Genomic DNA, 14,395 nt, shown 5'->3' with positions numbered 1-14,395 from the left:
ACCCTATCACACAATTCATCTACATCAAATCATTCTCTTCATAAATTGGACAGTATCACCTTAAAATGAGACAATTTTCTTCCCAGTTCACAGGCTGTCAAAGAACCCCATTCCTCTGAGACAAATCTTTTCAAGTCTCTTGCTTAAATTCTTTCATCCCCAATGTTTATTTTATTCTTTTGATGCACTCATATAGCACAGTTCCTTTAGACTATCCTTCAACAAAGATTTTAATCAGGAATGCCCTTGTACTGTGCTTCGGTTTGGAGAAGTATTCTGTCTACTCTGCAACCAGGGGATAAAAAATTACTTATTTTTCAGATGGATTGTTTAATTAACAAAGTTATTTCAGTGGATGCAGAAACACCTGTGCTGGTGCAGAAAAGCAGATGATGCAGAAATTAGCTGTCAAGACCAACAGGAGAGCAGGACCTCTACTTTAGGCATCAGGGCTGGTTCATGCTACTTGAAGAGTTCACTGACCTCTTTGTCTCCAACCATAAAACAGGCTGTCATTGTACCTCACTCCTTGAGGATCTCTTCTCTATGCCTGCTCTGGGTTTAGCTTTCACATGTTCTTAGTCCCATTGGCCACTTTGCCTAGATCTTCATATTTATCATTCTCCTTTCAAGACCTGATGTTAAGAATAAATTTTGCTTTCAGGCCAAACTAACTGTCCTTCCCACATCATCATGTCTGTAGTGGCGATACTTTCCTTCTCATACTCTTGACATTTAAACAGTCGAGAGACTGTTAATATAAACCTCTCTTGTTTATTTTAGTATTCTTTTCAAAGTCAATCTGAAATGCTTTTTGGCACTTTTCACTCTATCCCTGTTTGTCCATTAGCCTTTCCTTCTTCAGTGTTTTTGCTTACTTCCAGTGTCCTTTATGAGGTGAAAACACCAATAGTCTTGCAACCTATTGCTCCTCATTTTCTCCTGTGATTTATGGATACAACTTCCATCTACTTTCTGCATCTCTGTTTAAAGAAAACCCACATTTCCCCAATTCTTAAGCTGATCCTAACTACTAATTCTCTCTATTTTTCAGAGTAGAAAGGCTGAAAAAGCAGCAGCAGAAGGTCAATAAGAAAAGAGGTACTCCCAAAATTTTGAGTTCTCAATTATTTTAAAGCCAGGAATTCTGAGAATCTCAGGAAGCTTTTAAATCCGTCAATACCCCTGTGAACTGTACTTACAATGGGAAGTTATTCAACTACAGGTGCAGACTAATTGCCTATTTATGTGATCCAAAGGCTAAACAGATCCAGACCTATTCCTGTTTTGTTTTCTATTTTTCCTGTCTTTCATCTTAAAGAAATCTATTAAGATGTAAAATACTGCCAGATTAAAAGGAATAACTAAGGAAAGAAGCGTTATTTACATATCTTTTTTTTCTGACTGTGCTAATTAACATAATGCCGTTTTCCATATCCCTAATGACATAACTGAGTACATATAAACACAAGCTACCTTTAAGGCAGCTAGCTTGGACTTTATGAGTAGCACAAAGAAGTGTATGCCCAGAAAAGGAATATTCATCCTGCTTCTGAATAGCTTTGCAGTCTGCATCAAGCTCATGTCACAGTTTTTGAGCTAGCAGTGTCTGTAGACGAGACATACCTTCCGTCTCACAATCTACAGTGAAGTTGTATAAACCATTCTGTGACACTCATTTGCATTTTCTAGTTTATGCCATTTTAGCTCTGCTTAAATCTGTATTTGAAGAACTTTTTGTTGTGTGTAGTATACAGCATAGCTTTCAGTTTTCTCCTTTTTTATTTAGTGTTTTATTCTAACTAAAGCTGATCGAGATGGAAAACAAGGTTAATACTGAATATGTGGGATATGCAAGCTCCAAACGCACTGACAGAATTCTGCAAGATGGATTTTTAATTACTTTCAATAGAATTCCATTTGAAGAAAACGGCAATCTTGGGCCTATATATCTTAAACAATATCTAAGCTCTGTTTTGCAGATTCAAGTAGTATCTATTTGTTTTCTGCTGAGAGACATATTCCACTCACTCTGTATTGGCATTGACCTTTACTGTAACACAGTTATGCTTTTCCCACACAAGTATTCAACATTAGATTCTTTTCTCTAAAAATGGCTGATATGGCATGAGACACCAGTCTAAGAATATTTGAGGATACTCATGGAGCATGGAAAAGTCACGCAACTGAAAACTTCAAAATTCCCTTTTTCATTGGTGCTTTTAATCTAGAAGACAAGACGAGATGTGCTGCCAAAATTATGACATATTTAGCTCTATTTTGATCTCTCTTTTTTCTCTATGTCTTGCTTTGCTAAAGATGATTTAAAACTCTGCTTGTTGAATCCAGAAAACAAACAGCTCATGCTTAGGACAGTCTGCCAAGAATGCAGGCCCTGCCCTTTGCTTAGCTCATAAGCAAGAAAAATCTCCTACACAGATAGTGCCAGCCAGTATGCTGCACTAAATCTCACCATCAGAAAATAACACTGCAAAAGGACTGCATACAGAGCAGTAATTTGTAAAGAGCCCAGCCTATCAGTTAGCCTTTCAAAGAGACTTGGTGATGAAAGGCATCTGGTAAATCAATCTGGAAAGAATCCATATTCTCCAGATAACATCACAATTTTATTTTGTGGGCCTGGACTGAGGCAGTATGAGGAACGTAGATGACAGAAACATTAGGACGAATGATTTGTAATCATCATGACTGTCACTCATTTATCTCTTTCCCCCTTCGCCCCCCATAATATTTATACTGGCTCTGAAATAATTGCAACACTGATGTGTTATCAAAGAATATCTGACAACATATTGAATGAACAGTTCTTTATCTTCTTAAAATGCTACCAGAAAAAAAAAAGAAAAAGAAAGAAAATGAGAGTGATTTCTTCACTCTGATAAAATTTCTCCCTTTCTGTGTACGCCATTTAATCCAGATTTACAGAGACAATCTTGCAGGTGATAAAATAATCTGAAGGACTTTCTTCACACATGCCTTGGAAGGGACTACATGAAGTTATAAAATAATTCCTTAAGGGAGGCTCAGATTGCATCATATTTTCCATATCAGTTGGACCCCCCCATCAGCTTACGTTTCCAGCAAAACATTGGTTTCCGTCATGCTGTGCTATGCAAGGATTGGATCACATCTGATGTGATTTTTTTTCCCCCACCCTTTAGATTCAGCAGTGAACACAGAAGAGAAATCAGATATAAAGCCATTACAAATGTGCAATTAATAAAAGTAAAAATCCTGGTTCAGAGTTATCAATGTCAGTTTGCTCATTGGTCTCAAAGGTAGACAAGTTTACATTCTTTGAATATGTACCAGTGTCTTTCTGTCTTCTATAAAAATTGTATAGGCTACAAAACTAACTGGTTAGGTCACAGTAATTTTCATCAGCAAAATAAAAACCCAGTATTTTGTGCTTTACAGCATTGTAGTCTCAAGGTTCCTTTATCTCTAAATGGCTTTTAATCTGTTTTATTTTCATTATGTACTCCTTTATTACAAAGGATTATTACTTTTTGTAGATATAGATCTGCAGCCTTATACACTACTATCAAAAGTCTTGTACCATAGGTCTTCCTTACGGTCCTGGCTTCTGAACACATGATTATGTGAATAATTGAAATTACATTAATTTTAAAATGTTCACTTCTGGAACTTGCAGTTATACAGAAAACCTTGAATGCAGCTATGTGGAACACAGGACTACATAGGGTTTCATGAGGCCCAAGTATCATAGGTGCATATAATTTAAACTTCTTCCACCTCTTAAAGTAGTTGGGTTTCTTTGTGCTCTGTTGCTTTCACTTACAAAATTCTCTCATACACTCGCAGACATGCCAGTGCATATTTATTTGCTCCTGAGGCAGCAATGACCTTTTGCCTGAATTGTTCTTTAGCTTCTTGGTTATTTATACATCTTGCCCTATTGTATTTCTTGTTCACAACTCTTGCCATTAGCAATACGGTCCAGGAAAGCAAAGATACCTTATAGAATCCAGCAATTATTTGCTTGTTTAAGTGTAAGAATTTAAACTTCCTCTGAGTTAGCCAGTAGGGAAGTGATTGAAGTAAGGATTTATTTTAGTAATTAGAGCAACCAATGTTGTAGCATTTCTGGTGTGGAAAAAAATGGCACCACATGTATTTTCTGGAATGTTGCTGGAAATGGTTTGGTCTGAACTTGCTACATCAGCAAGGATACAGATTCTTGAAAATCACTCATTAGTTGCTTCTCTGACCTGGGGGCCTGCCACATCACTGGTCTTCATGATTCAATTCTGAATAGGGTGATTTAGACAAACTCAGATTAATCTCAAAAAGCACTATTACTTCCAGAGTTCCTCAGCACATAATGCATATAGGAATGTAGCACTGTAAACAAAACCAAATTCAAACAGTCTTTCCTCAAAATTGTCACAAAGGAAAAAATGCCACAGCAAATTAAAAGCATGATGATTACATGTCAAATGAAGAGTTAAAATACCAACTAAAAGCTAACTACATTGATCAGCAAAGACAGGAGATATAACTTCAATTAAGTTCAAGTGTTTTCATAGGTGTTAAACTACGGCTTATCTACTCAGACTGTTAAACTTCTGACCAAAGCATATACATGTTGGGAAATTGCTTGAAAGCCAAAAATATAAATTTTATATGTCTTCAGAGAACTACACAAATATAAGACTAAATAAGGTAATAGTTTTAAAACTTCATTTGCATCACCTCTATCTGAGCACTTCAATGGGTCTGACTCTGCTCCCAGTCCAAACATCTAAGACACCACTGTGGCAATATAAAGCCCTGGATGAAATAAAGTAGAAGAGAAGTACGATCTGATTGTAAATCAAATTTAATGCAAGCTCATCAAGTCCTCAAGGACTGGACAGCAGTGTTACAAGGATACTTTTAAGGATCAAATAAATAGAAACTTTTCAAAGCAAATTCAAGAGCAGGCTAGGTATTTTTCTTGAAAGCATTTCAGTACACTGGGAAGAATGAAGTTACTTCTCACTCATGTGGCTTTTCTTTTGTAGGTTTGTTTATCCACCTGATGGAGACAGAAGCATTTGAGTCACCACAATTTTTCTAACTCTTTTATACCTGTCCTTGGTATCAGATGAATATTCCCTCATGCACCTTAAATCAGGCCTTCATCTCTTCTGAAAGTTAGGCCACAGCAATAAGCTTGACAGTTTTTACAGGTGTTTTGGCTCCATTTTATGTAAGACTAGATTAACGCAAAAACAAGTTATCTCTGAAGTCTAATTACAAAGTTCCTGAAACTGCAAGATGCAGTATCAGTAAATTTCTAGGGCCCTCACCTTTTGGGAAACTCGGAGAGCTGTTCCTGACAACTTGCTAAAAACTTTGTTACTGTTCATCATGTCTGGTATTGAAAAGACTTCACAAAGGCATATGTGTTACAGCTACATAGGTAATCTGAAGCGTAGGTTCTCTGTCTCCGTGTTCTCTGTCACTGATGCCAATAGCCTCAGATTGAACCAAGTCTTCCCTTTCCTTCCACTCAATGCTGTTCTATCAGACAGACAAAGGACTCAGAGGACAGTGAACATCTAAATGATCTGTAGTATCAAACAGGGTTTCCTCATTTTCATCACCACCAGCAGCTCTTTGCTATGCACACATGAATCTACATAGCCAGGTTTGTAGGCTCTGCTCTATTCCTAGCTGGTGCTGTCCTCTCATCTTCTTCATCCAGTCTTGTTACACATAGCACTTCACAGTCTAATTGTGTAGTTCTTCCTTCCCATGCTTCCTGAGTTCTGTGAGTCAAAAGAGAGCCATTGTTCTTCAGGCCCAGGGTAAAAAATGCATATTTAGGAAAACTGCCTAGCAACTGCTTTCCTAGTGTAAGGAGAGAGGCTATTTGCATAAGAAAACCTTCCAGCTGGAAGTCTGCAAAGACTCTGCTGGGAGCTGATTCTGTGACCAGACATCAAAGGAGAAGTCCAGTTTAAGTCCTGCTCCCCCTGGGTGGTCTTTCTGTGCTGTCCCCACCATCAGTGGGGCAGTGGCACGGCTGCACAGAGTGCACCAGTACTCTGCACAGAAGCCAAGAGCTGCCGCTCAGGTTTCTGACTGTGGTCCCAGAGATCTTTTACTCATTTTGTTCCCACATCATCTTTTCCTCACACATCAAATAGTCAACAGTTTCAGCTGCTAACCTTTGGAGTTCCGTAATTTGCTTTCCAGCTTTCCTGACAAAAATGACATTCTGTTGCACTACAGTACAGTATCTCCAGTATTTACACATGGTTCCTTTCCATAATTACTAAAAGGCATTATTAGTCTGCACAAAGGCCCAAGAAGAAAAAACTACAGAAATTAATTCATCATTTCTCTTGCCTGGTCTGTAGAAAAAGCTGCCCATAAACTTTTCACTTTCTAAAGCCCTGGACAAAACATTGACTCTAGTAAACTCAATGGAAACAGCCTCTACCAATACTCCAAGTACAATCCAGCAAATTGTGAACAGGGATGGGATTGAGGACATGGCTCTCTTATGTGCTAATCATCAAAAAGCGGTTAAATTGTTTCAGCACCTGCAAAAAATAGCTTTGTAGAGCTGTGCTGCTACTTAATGGAATGGGGTGATTACGATCAGAGTTCTGCAAAGCTCTCCAAATTGCAGTTCCTAAGGCTAATTTCAATGAGTGAATCACTGCTTTCCTGCAATTTATATCCATATGTGTGGTTATTTTTGAGAATGATTCAGTTTTGTATGTATAATTTTAAAAGGACTTTTTAAGTTAATGAACATCTGTGCTAAGAGCCTCTCAACAGAAAAGCTTGTGTCAGCCACTGGTGACGCTGACTGTGCAAACTTCCTGTTATCCTATAGGCATACATGTGGATCCTAAGGCTCTTATCAGCTGCATACTGCAGGAGTAACGCAGCAGCTGAAAACCACACCATTAAAATGCTTTAACAATCATGTAGGAAATCCAAAATTTCCATGAATTTGAAAACTCTAATATCTGTTTTATAACCAAAACAGGATCAAACAGTAAATTTGCAATGCATTTAGCAGAAGCAAAGGGAAAAATTTCCATTTGAAAATTTTGAAACAATTTGATATTTTGGTTGACATACATTCAATACTTTTAACTATAGTGTAGTTAAACAGGATTTCTGCATAACATATATTTCTAGGTACTGCCTCCTGGGTTGAACTTTTTTCCTCAAGATGAACCTATTTCTTGACATCCTGCATGAGAGCCACGTTGGTGTAAATCTAATGGGGGTAGATTTACAAAGGAATAATTAGGCACTGAAATTCAATGGGTAATCAAGTAACTGGTCACAGAACAAGGTCACTCTTCTTTAGATTGTCTTTTAATAAGCTTCATTTTTCAACCTCTTTATTACAGGTTTTTGTTTCTGCCCTCTTTACACTCTTTGATCTCACAGACTGAAGAAGAATATACTCCAGAAGCTATGAAATTGTCTTGCCGTTTGCATATTTCCTGGGAAGGGGGCCTTAAATCTGGCAAAGTGAAATATGTCACAACCTCCCAGTTAAAAATCTCACTTTCTGTATTACTGACCAGTCATTAATCTTGCAAGATGGATGTTAATAAGACCTCACTGTTAAATACAGCATACTACATATGTTGGACATCTGATGTTCCTTCTTCTAACAGTAACATGGAAAACTTTCTTGGACTCCCCTCTCAGGATCTGTGTCAGTGAAAACAGATGGAAATGGAACTGTAAGTAGGACCAGTGACCCTGGTGTGAAGATGATGAGAAAACTTCACTTAGGAGGTGACTACAGCTGTGCTAAAAAAGATGGAACTGTACTTCCTTGAGACAAAGCTGAAATTGGGTTTTCTGTGAACTGAGCAGGTTAGACAACTGCAATTCCAGATAAAACACCAGCAGTCAAAGTTGTGTAAGTAAAAGCTGGGGAAAGAGCATGCCTCCTGCACGCCACAGAATATACTCTGTCATGGGCAAGTAACAGGCATCGAGCCATGGTTCTAATCCTTTTTCATCAGGATAATGCCATGTCCTGGTGCATACAAGTTTCTAAATGATGACATTGTGGTGACCTTTAGGAAGCCCTCTAAAATCATTGGGCCTAATTCTTCTTGTGATTATATTACTTTAACTTCAGAGCTCCTGCACTGACTTTCAGGCAGTTGGTTTGGATTTACATCTCTCGAGCTGACCTATTATTTCCTGTATTGTTTCCAGTTGCATGAAATCATCTGTGCACGTCCTCCAGGGCTGCTGGAACCCTCTGTCCTCCCCAGCACTACACATGATGCAATGAGCCTCTGACGGAGGAGGAAAGCCGAGAAGTCCATGTAGGGAAGCTGATAATTTCCTTTAGAGCAATGGATGCAAAAATAGCAGCTAATAAAAAGCCTTCAAACTGTGCCTTCAAACTGTGACAATTCAATACACACACCTACGAGGATGCCTTGACAAGCTGCTTGACTTCCCAATAACTCTTTCTTGTTTTCTTTAGTGTAGCCTCCTCCAAACTCCCACACACAGGTATTCATCTCTGCAGTGACAGCTGAGACCTGAAGGTGTTTGCTGCTATTGCCCTTTCGGAATAGACAGTTATTCCTCACTGTAAACATTTGTATCATGGTGTTTGCCTGGTTAGTTACAGCCCAAATAACGATAAACCAGCCTTTTGTTTTTTTAGCCCCTTGCTGTCATGCATTAATTCTCTTTGCAAATAGACATTTGGTACTGGAAATAGCTTAAGTGAGACCACCCTCTGGTGATTATTTTACTAGCCCTACCTTTTAGAAAATGTTCGATATAGAGTATCACCAGAAAAGTGTATTATGCAGTTGCCAGAAATACAGCACTCTGCAATATTAGGTTCACACATGAAGAAAGGGCTATGGCTAGTCGGCAAGATGCTCTTTGCCATTTCACTCCTCTAATACTAATGTTATTTCACTGTTCTTCAAACTGCTACTCTGGCCTTGATAAGCGAAGATCAGAATCAGAACTGTTAGCTGAGGACTCTAACACTCACAAGCATCAAAATGGTTTCTCAAAAGGGGTTTCAATCTTTTTTTATGTAGCAAGACGGTCCAGAATCTATTAATTTTTAAAATTGGCCTGGAATAGCAAATTGTGTAACGCTTAGTTTCTCTGGAAGTCTATCTGGGAGGCTAAGGAGTGCAATAACTTCTTCTGTTTTAACTGAAAATATATGGTAACTCTATGTTTTAAAAGACATCTTTCTCCAAAATACTCATTTAACATTAACATTAAACAGAAATTATCAGGAAAACATTAAGAAAAAAAGCTACAAAAATTTAGGAAACTTCCTTACAAACCTCTCCCACTCCCTCAGCTGTTTACTTTTTGGTACCATGATTCTGTTTGTTTATTTCCTTACTCATCACCAAATTGGACAAGACTTGAATTTTAATTTAAAGGAAAAAAAAAAAGGCACCCCCCAAAGAAGTTAAAAATAAAAGAGAAACAACAGACTTTCTCAATCACTAGAGTTACAAAATGTGCCAGTATGAACTGCAAAGTCATTTATTGAGAGATTGAAACCAAAAAGTTTTTTAAAAAAAAAAAGGATGTTCTTCATTTGGAAGGAATGGAAGATGAGAGAGGCCCAAGGCACTGTTTGACAATACAGTGACCATGTGCCAATGACACAGCCTATGCAAGTTTATGATGTACTGTGCAGCATGTTTTCATTAGAGGCTGACAAGTACCTCTAATCCAAGAATGGGCAAAATCTGATTTGGAAAATATTATTGACAGTTCAGGTGATGTCTGTAGCAGAAGGAGACACCAAAACTGCTCTTTCACACACTGAAAGTCATTGGAGAAGGCTACTGTGAAGAGAAGAAAAACGAAGAAACTTTTTTCCCTGACAGTATGCCTTCTTTAACCTTCTAAAACAGTCTGATAAGGGACAGGAATACTTTCTCTAAATACACTTGTGATTTAAGGGCTAGAAAGGGAGGAGAATAATGTGATCAAGTAGGTGTATATTGGTCATGAGTTAATTCAGATTGCTGATTTAAAAAAAAAAAGCATCTGTTAGGACAGAGAGACTGTGGTACAGCTGTCTGGGGAAAAGTGCTGGCAGCAGGATCCTACTTATTTGCAGCATCCACTTCGGTGGAAGCAGCTGTGTGACAGGACAGGAGTGATTCAGGAGTTAGAAATCCAGGCTTCAACACAAGACTGATGCTATCCAATTTTGTGGTATACCTGAGAGACATTTGAGAAAAACCCTGTCAGTGTTTTGCAGGCCGCTCCTTATTCATTTATTTAACTAAAGTCTTTCTTCAGGACTTGCACTGGTTACCTGCCTTTTTGTTTTCCCTCTTGTTGTATGATTTGGCTCTGGGTCAGCTTCAGTTTCCACTTTGCTCTAAGGCACTCAGGACAGGTGACACAGCCAGATGTCCTCTGAGGGGTGTCACCAAATTTCAGTTATGCCACTGGCTGGTGCAGCTGGCTTGGGCCCACCTAGTGTTATACAGTTTGCCAGCTCAGCAGGTAATTTTCAGAGGAAAGACTGATGGGGATTGCTGTCACCTCCTGCTGTGTGTCAGGTGTGACTGACGTCCGAAAATCTCTCAGGAATTTTTGCCAAACACAGTTTCTCTTTAGGGGCTTAGGACATTGTTGACACTCTTAACATCTTCTCTTTTTCCCTGGCAGACTGAAATTTTTATGGGGTTTGGTGCCTTACATAGAAGGGGCTAAAGTATTAGTGAGTGTTGGGGTTTTTCCTGTAGCATGACAAGGTCTCAGGTTCTTATTGCTCCTATCCTTAACTCCTACTGCATAGCTTCTTGCAAGAATGGAAGGCTTAGGCTCAGTAACCTATACCTCTTTTTCCAATCTGAAGATAATGAATATATCCAATACGCCCTCCTTAAATACCAAAACATGGTACAAAATATGCAGAAGACTTTAAAGAGAAATGGGGTTATTTCTACTTTATCCTCAGAACTGCATCCTTTATACTGAACTGCATCCTCTTGGTCTTCTACCTCATCTGTGCCAGCAGTGGAAGAAACTAATTTCAAGATGGAGGACACCAGAAACTACAGGCCTGTTAGTCTCACTTCAGTGTCAGGTAAAGTTATGAAGAATATTATTCTAAAAGTATTGAAAGATGCCTGAAAGACAATGCAGTCTCTGGTCACAGCCACCATGGCTTCATGAGATGAAAATCTTGCTTATCAAATTTCCTTTTATGACAAGGCCACCCACCTGGCTGATCAAGGAAAGCCAGTTGATATAATCTTTTTGGATTTCAGTAAAGCTTTCAATACTGTCTCTCACAGGATACTTCTGGACAAAACGTCCAGCACACAGCTGGATAAACACATCATGTACTGGGTGAGCAATTGGCTCATGGGTCAAGCACAGAGGGTAACAGTGAATGGGGTAACATCAGACTGGTGACCTGTCACTAGTGGGGTTCCACAGGGCTCCATCTTGGGCCCTCTGCTCTTCAACATCTTCATAAATGACTTGGATGCAGGACTGGAAGGGACACTAAGCAAGTTTGCAGATGACACAAAACTCGAAGGAGCTATTGACTCCCTCGAAGGCAGGGAGGCCCTGCAGGGAGAGAGACCTCAACAAATGAGAGGACTGGGCAATCACCAACCAGATGGAAAGTGCTGGATTCTGCACCTGGGATGGGGCAACCCTGGATGTACCTACAGACTGGAGTTCTGGTCAATGACAAGTTGAATATGAGTCAGCAGTGCCCTGGCACCCAGAAGGGCCAACCGTGTCCTGGGGGCATCAGGCACAGCATCGCTAACCGGTCAAGGGAGGGGATTATTCCTCTCTGCTCTGCAGTGGTACAGCCTCACCTGGAATATTGCATGCAGTTTTGGGCACCACAATAGAAAATATTAAGCTCTTAGAGAGCATCCAAAGGAGGGCGACAAAGATGGTGAAGGGCCTTGAGGGGAAGCCGTATGAGGAGAGGCTGAGGTCACTTGGTGTGTTCAACCTGGAGAAGAGGAGATTGAGGGGAGACCTCACTGCAGTTACAACTTCCTTGTGAGGGGAAGAAGAGGGATAGGTACTGATCTCTTCTCTGCGGTGACCAGGGACAGGACCTGGGAGAATGGCCTGACTTTGTAACAGGGAAGGTTTAGGATGGATATTAGAAAAAGGTTCTCCACCCAGAGGGTGGTTGGGCACTGGAACAGGCCCCCCAGGGAAGTGGTCACATCATCAAGCCTGGCAGAGTTCAAGAAGTGTTTGGATGATACTCTCAGGCACACGCTGTGACTGTTGGGGTTGAACCTGTGCAGGGCTTAGAGTTGGACTTGATGATCCTCGCGAGTCCCTTCCAACTCGGCATATTCTGTGATTCTGTAATTTGTGAACCTCTCTGCTGTTTAGGGCAAACTAGGCCTAAAGGAAGATGGAAACATCACTAACAGCCCCAGCCTTTTGGCAGAGTTTTGAGTGATTTGTACAAGCAGAGGAAGGGAGTCCTTATTTTCTCCACTGTTCCTTGTGCTGTTGCATAAAGGCAAGTAGGTTATACAATAACTAAATAGGGATTACACAACTGAGCTCCATAAATCTAAATCAGAAACACAGTCCCTATCCTGCACTGGACAAACAAAAACGTGGAAGGGTGAAGTTCTGGTCCTAATGAAGTTAATGGCAAAACTTTTGCTTAGTCTTGTGAGATCACAGTTTCATCCAAAATCTTGTCTCAAGCCTGTAGTTGGCTGACCAGGCTGGATATTTAAAGCATATCCCTGTTGAGTTTTTCCAAGTACTGGACAAGATGACTTCTTTTTTTCTTTTTTTTTTTTTTTTTTTTTTTTTTCTTAAGCTTTTTGCTTATGATAAAGAAATGCAGAAAATATTTTAAGACCAAGTACTAAGCAACCACTTGCAAACCTGAACTGGAAGACTAAAAGGCCCTGATACATTATCTCTGAGTGCAAGAACAAATAATAATAAAGTAATTGTTTCCATGATTCAGCGTCAATACTTTAAAGCACTGAAAGCTGCTTTGAAGCAATACCTGTGTATCTGAGCGAAAGACAGGAAACTGACCTGTGGAGGCTGGGAATCAAACAACAAAAACCAGTCACCAACCAAACAAATAAAAGCCCCTAATGAACCTGAGACCTAAGCTCTGCAAGTAAATAACTTTGTGAAAGGATTCTTTGTGCTACAAGGACTACAGTGCAGCATAGTGTCGCTGGAGCTGTTTGGCACGCAGACCAAACCAATTATTTGACAGTTGTTTTACTTTGGCCTGGGGTGTACAGCAGTTCTGGGTAAGAAAAGTCTTTGCAGTTTCTTCATGTCCCCAGGCTTATCTGGTCTGATTATTGAAAACTATTGCTGTTACAGTGGATGCTAGCATGTACATCAGGGCTTGCCCCACCTACAAGACTCCTGCCCAATGAAAAAGAAAGGAAAAAAGAACTGGGGAAAAAGAAAAAAGCTTGCACAATCAGGGCCACACATCACATGCATTCCCAGCCCAAGGCTTAGCTCTCTCCCCGTCTTCCCTGAGGTATCTCTCAAGAACTGAGCTGATTCAATGCATAATGTCGTTTACAATCTAACAGTGCACAGTGACTTGGGATCATCCTTATCTTACAGAAGCAAGTGATAAATAATAATCTTGGGCAAATCTAACATCATGACTGGGTGGCAGGATCCCGAAAAACCAATTCCAGTGTATCAATAAACACAAATGCCAAACCATTTATTGCAGAACATTTTGGAGTTGTGTAAATCCCTCCAACAAACATCAGAAAAAACTGTCAGGGTTGGGGATGAATTGCTTCTCCATACGTGTTTAAGCCTGAGCAGTTAAAAAGACTTAGCCTGCTACAAACAACTGGCTATGGTAGGTCAGTGCCATTCCAGTATTATCGCTGACTTAGGCCTGCCATGGATGTAATTCTCCAGGCAACCATCTGGGAAGTTATCATTGCCTTGACTATTTCATGACCAGGCTCTGATCAGCTCACATATGGCCCAAGCAGGGCAAGCCAAAACCTCACAGGCTCAACTGTAACTTCCAGCTTTTATCACTGTGAAATACGATGGTGTGGCAGGCTGTGGCTCTGTCCCGCCTCTGCACCAGTTACGAACCAGCTGGAATATGAGAGGCCAGATAAATGATCCTTTTTTTTTTTCTTACTGTGTAGAACAAATTAACTACCCAGCTTGAAGTTTCATATCCAACCATCTCCCTGAAAGCTTACACCATCAACTTGGATGTAGCCATGTTATTTTACATTATCCCCTCTGACACTTGTTTACTTCCTTCTCCCTTCATTCATGTTTATGTCTTTTACTAACACTTCTTTACATTTACCTGCTGATATGGTTTGAAGCTGGCTCC

General features: G+C 39.9%; 1 protein-coding gene across 3 annotated transcripts in view; it reads right to left on the bottom strand.

Moving 5' to 3' along the window:
* NTRK2 (neurotrophic receptor tyrosine kinase 2) overlaps positions 1-14,395 on the bottom strand; it is a 200,456-nt gene that overhangs the window by 29,073 nt on the left and 156,988 nt on the right. The gene's annotated exons all lie outside the window — the stretch shown is intronic.

The sequence above is a fragment of the Lepidothrix coronata genome, unplaced genomic scaffold (assembly GCF_001604755.1).
Source record: "Lepidothrix coronata isolate B3197 unplaced genomic scaffold, Lepidothrix_coronata-1.0 Scaffold14, whole genome shotgun sequence".
In the NCBI taxonomy this organism is placed as follows: Eukaryota; Metazoa; Chordata; class Aves; order Passeriformes; family Pipridae; genus Lepidothrix; species Lepidothrix coronata.
Note: the sequence above shows the minus strand (reverse complement) of the source record. Positions and strands in the feature narration are given on the sequence as shown.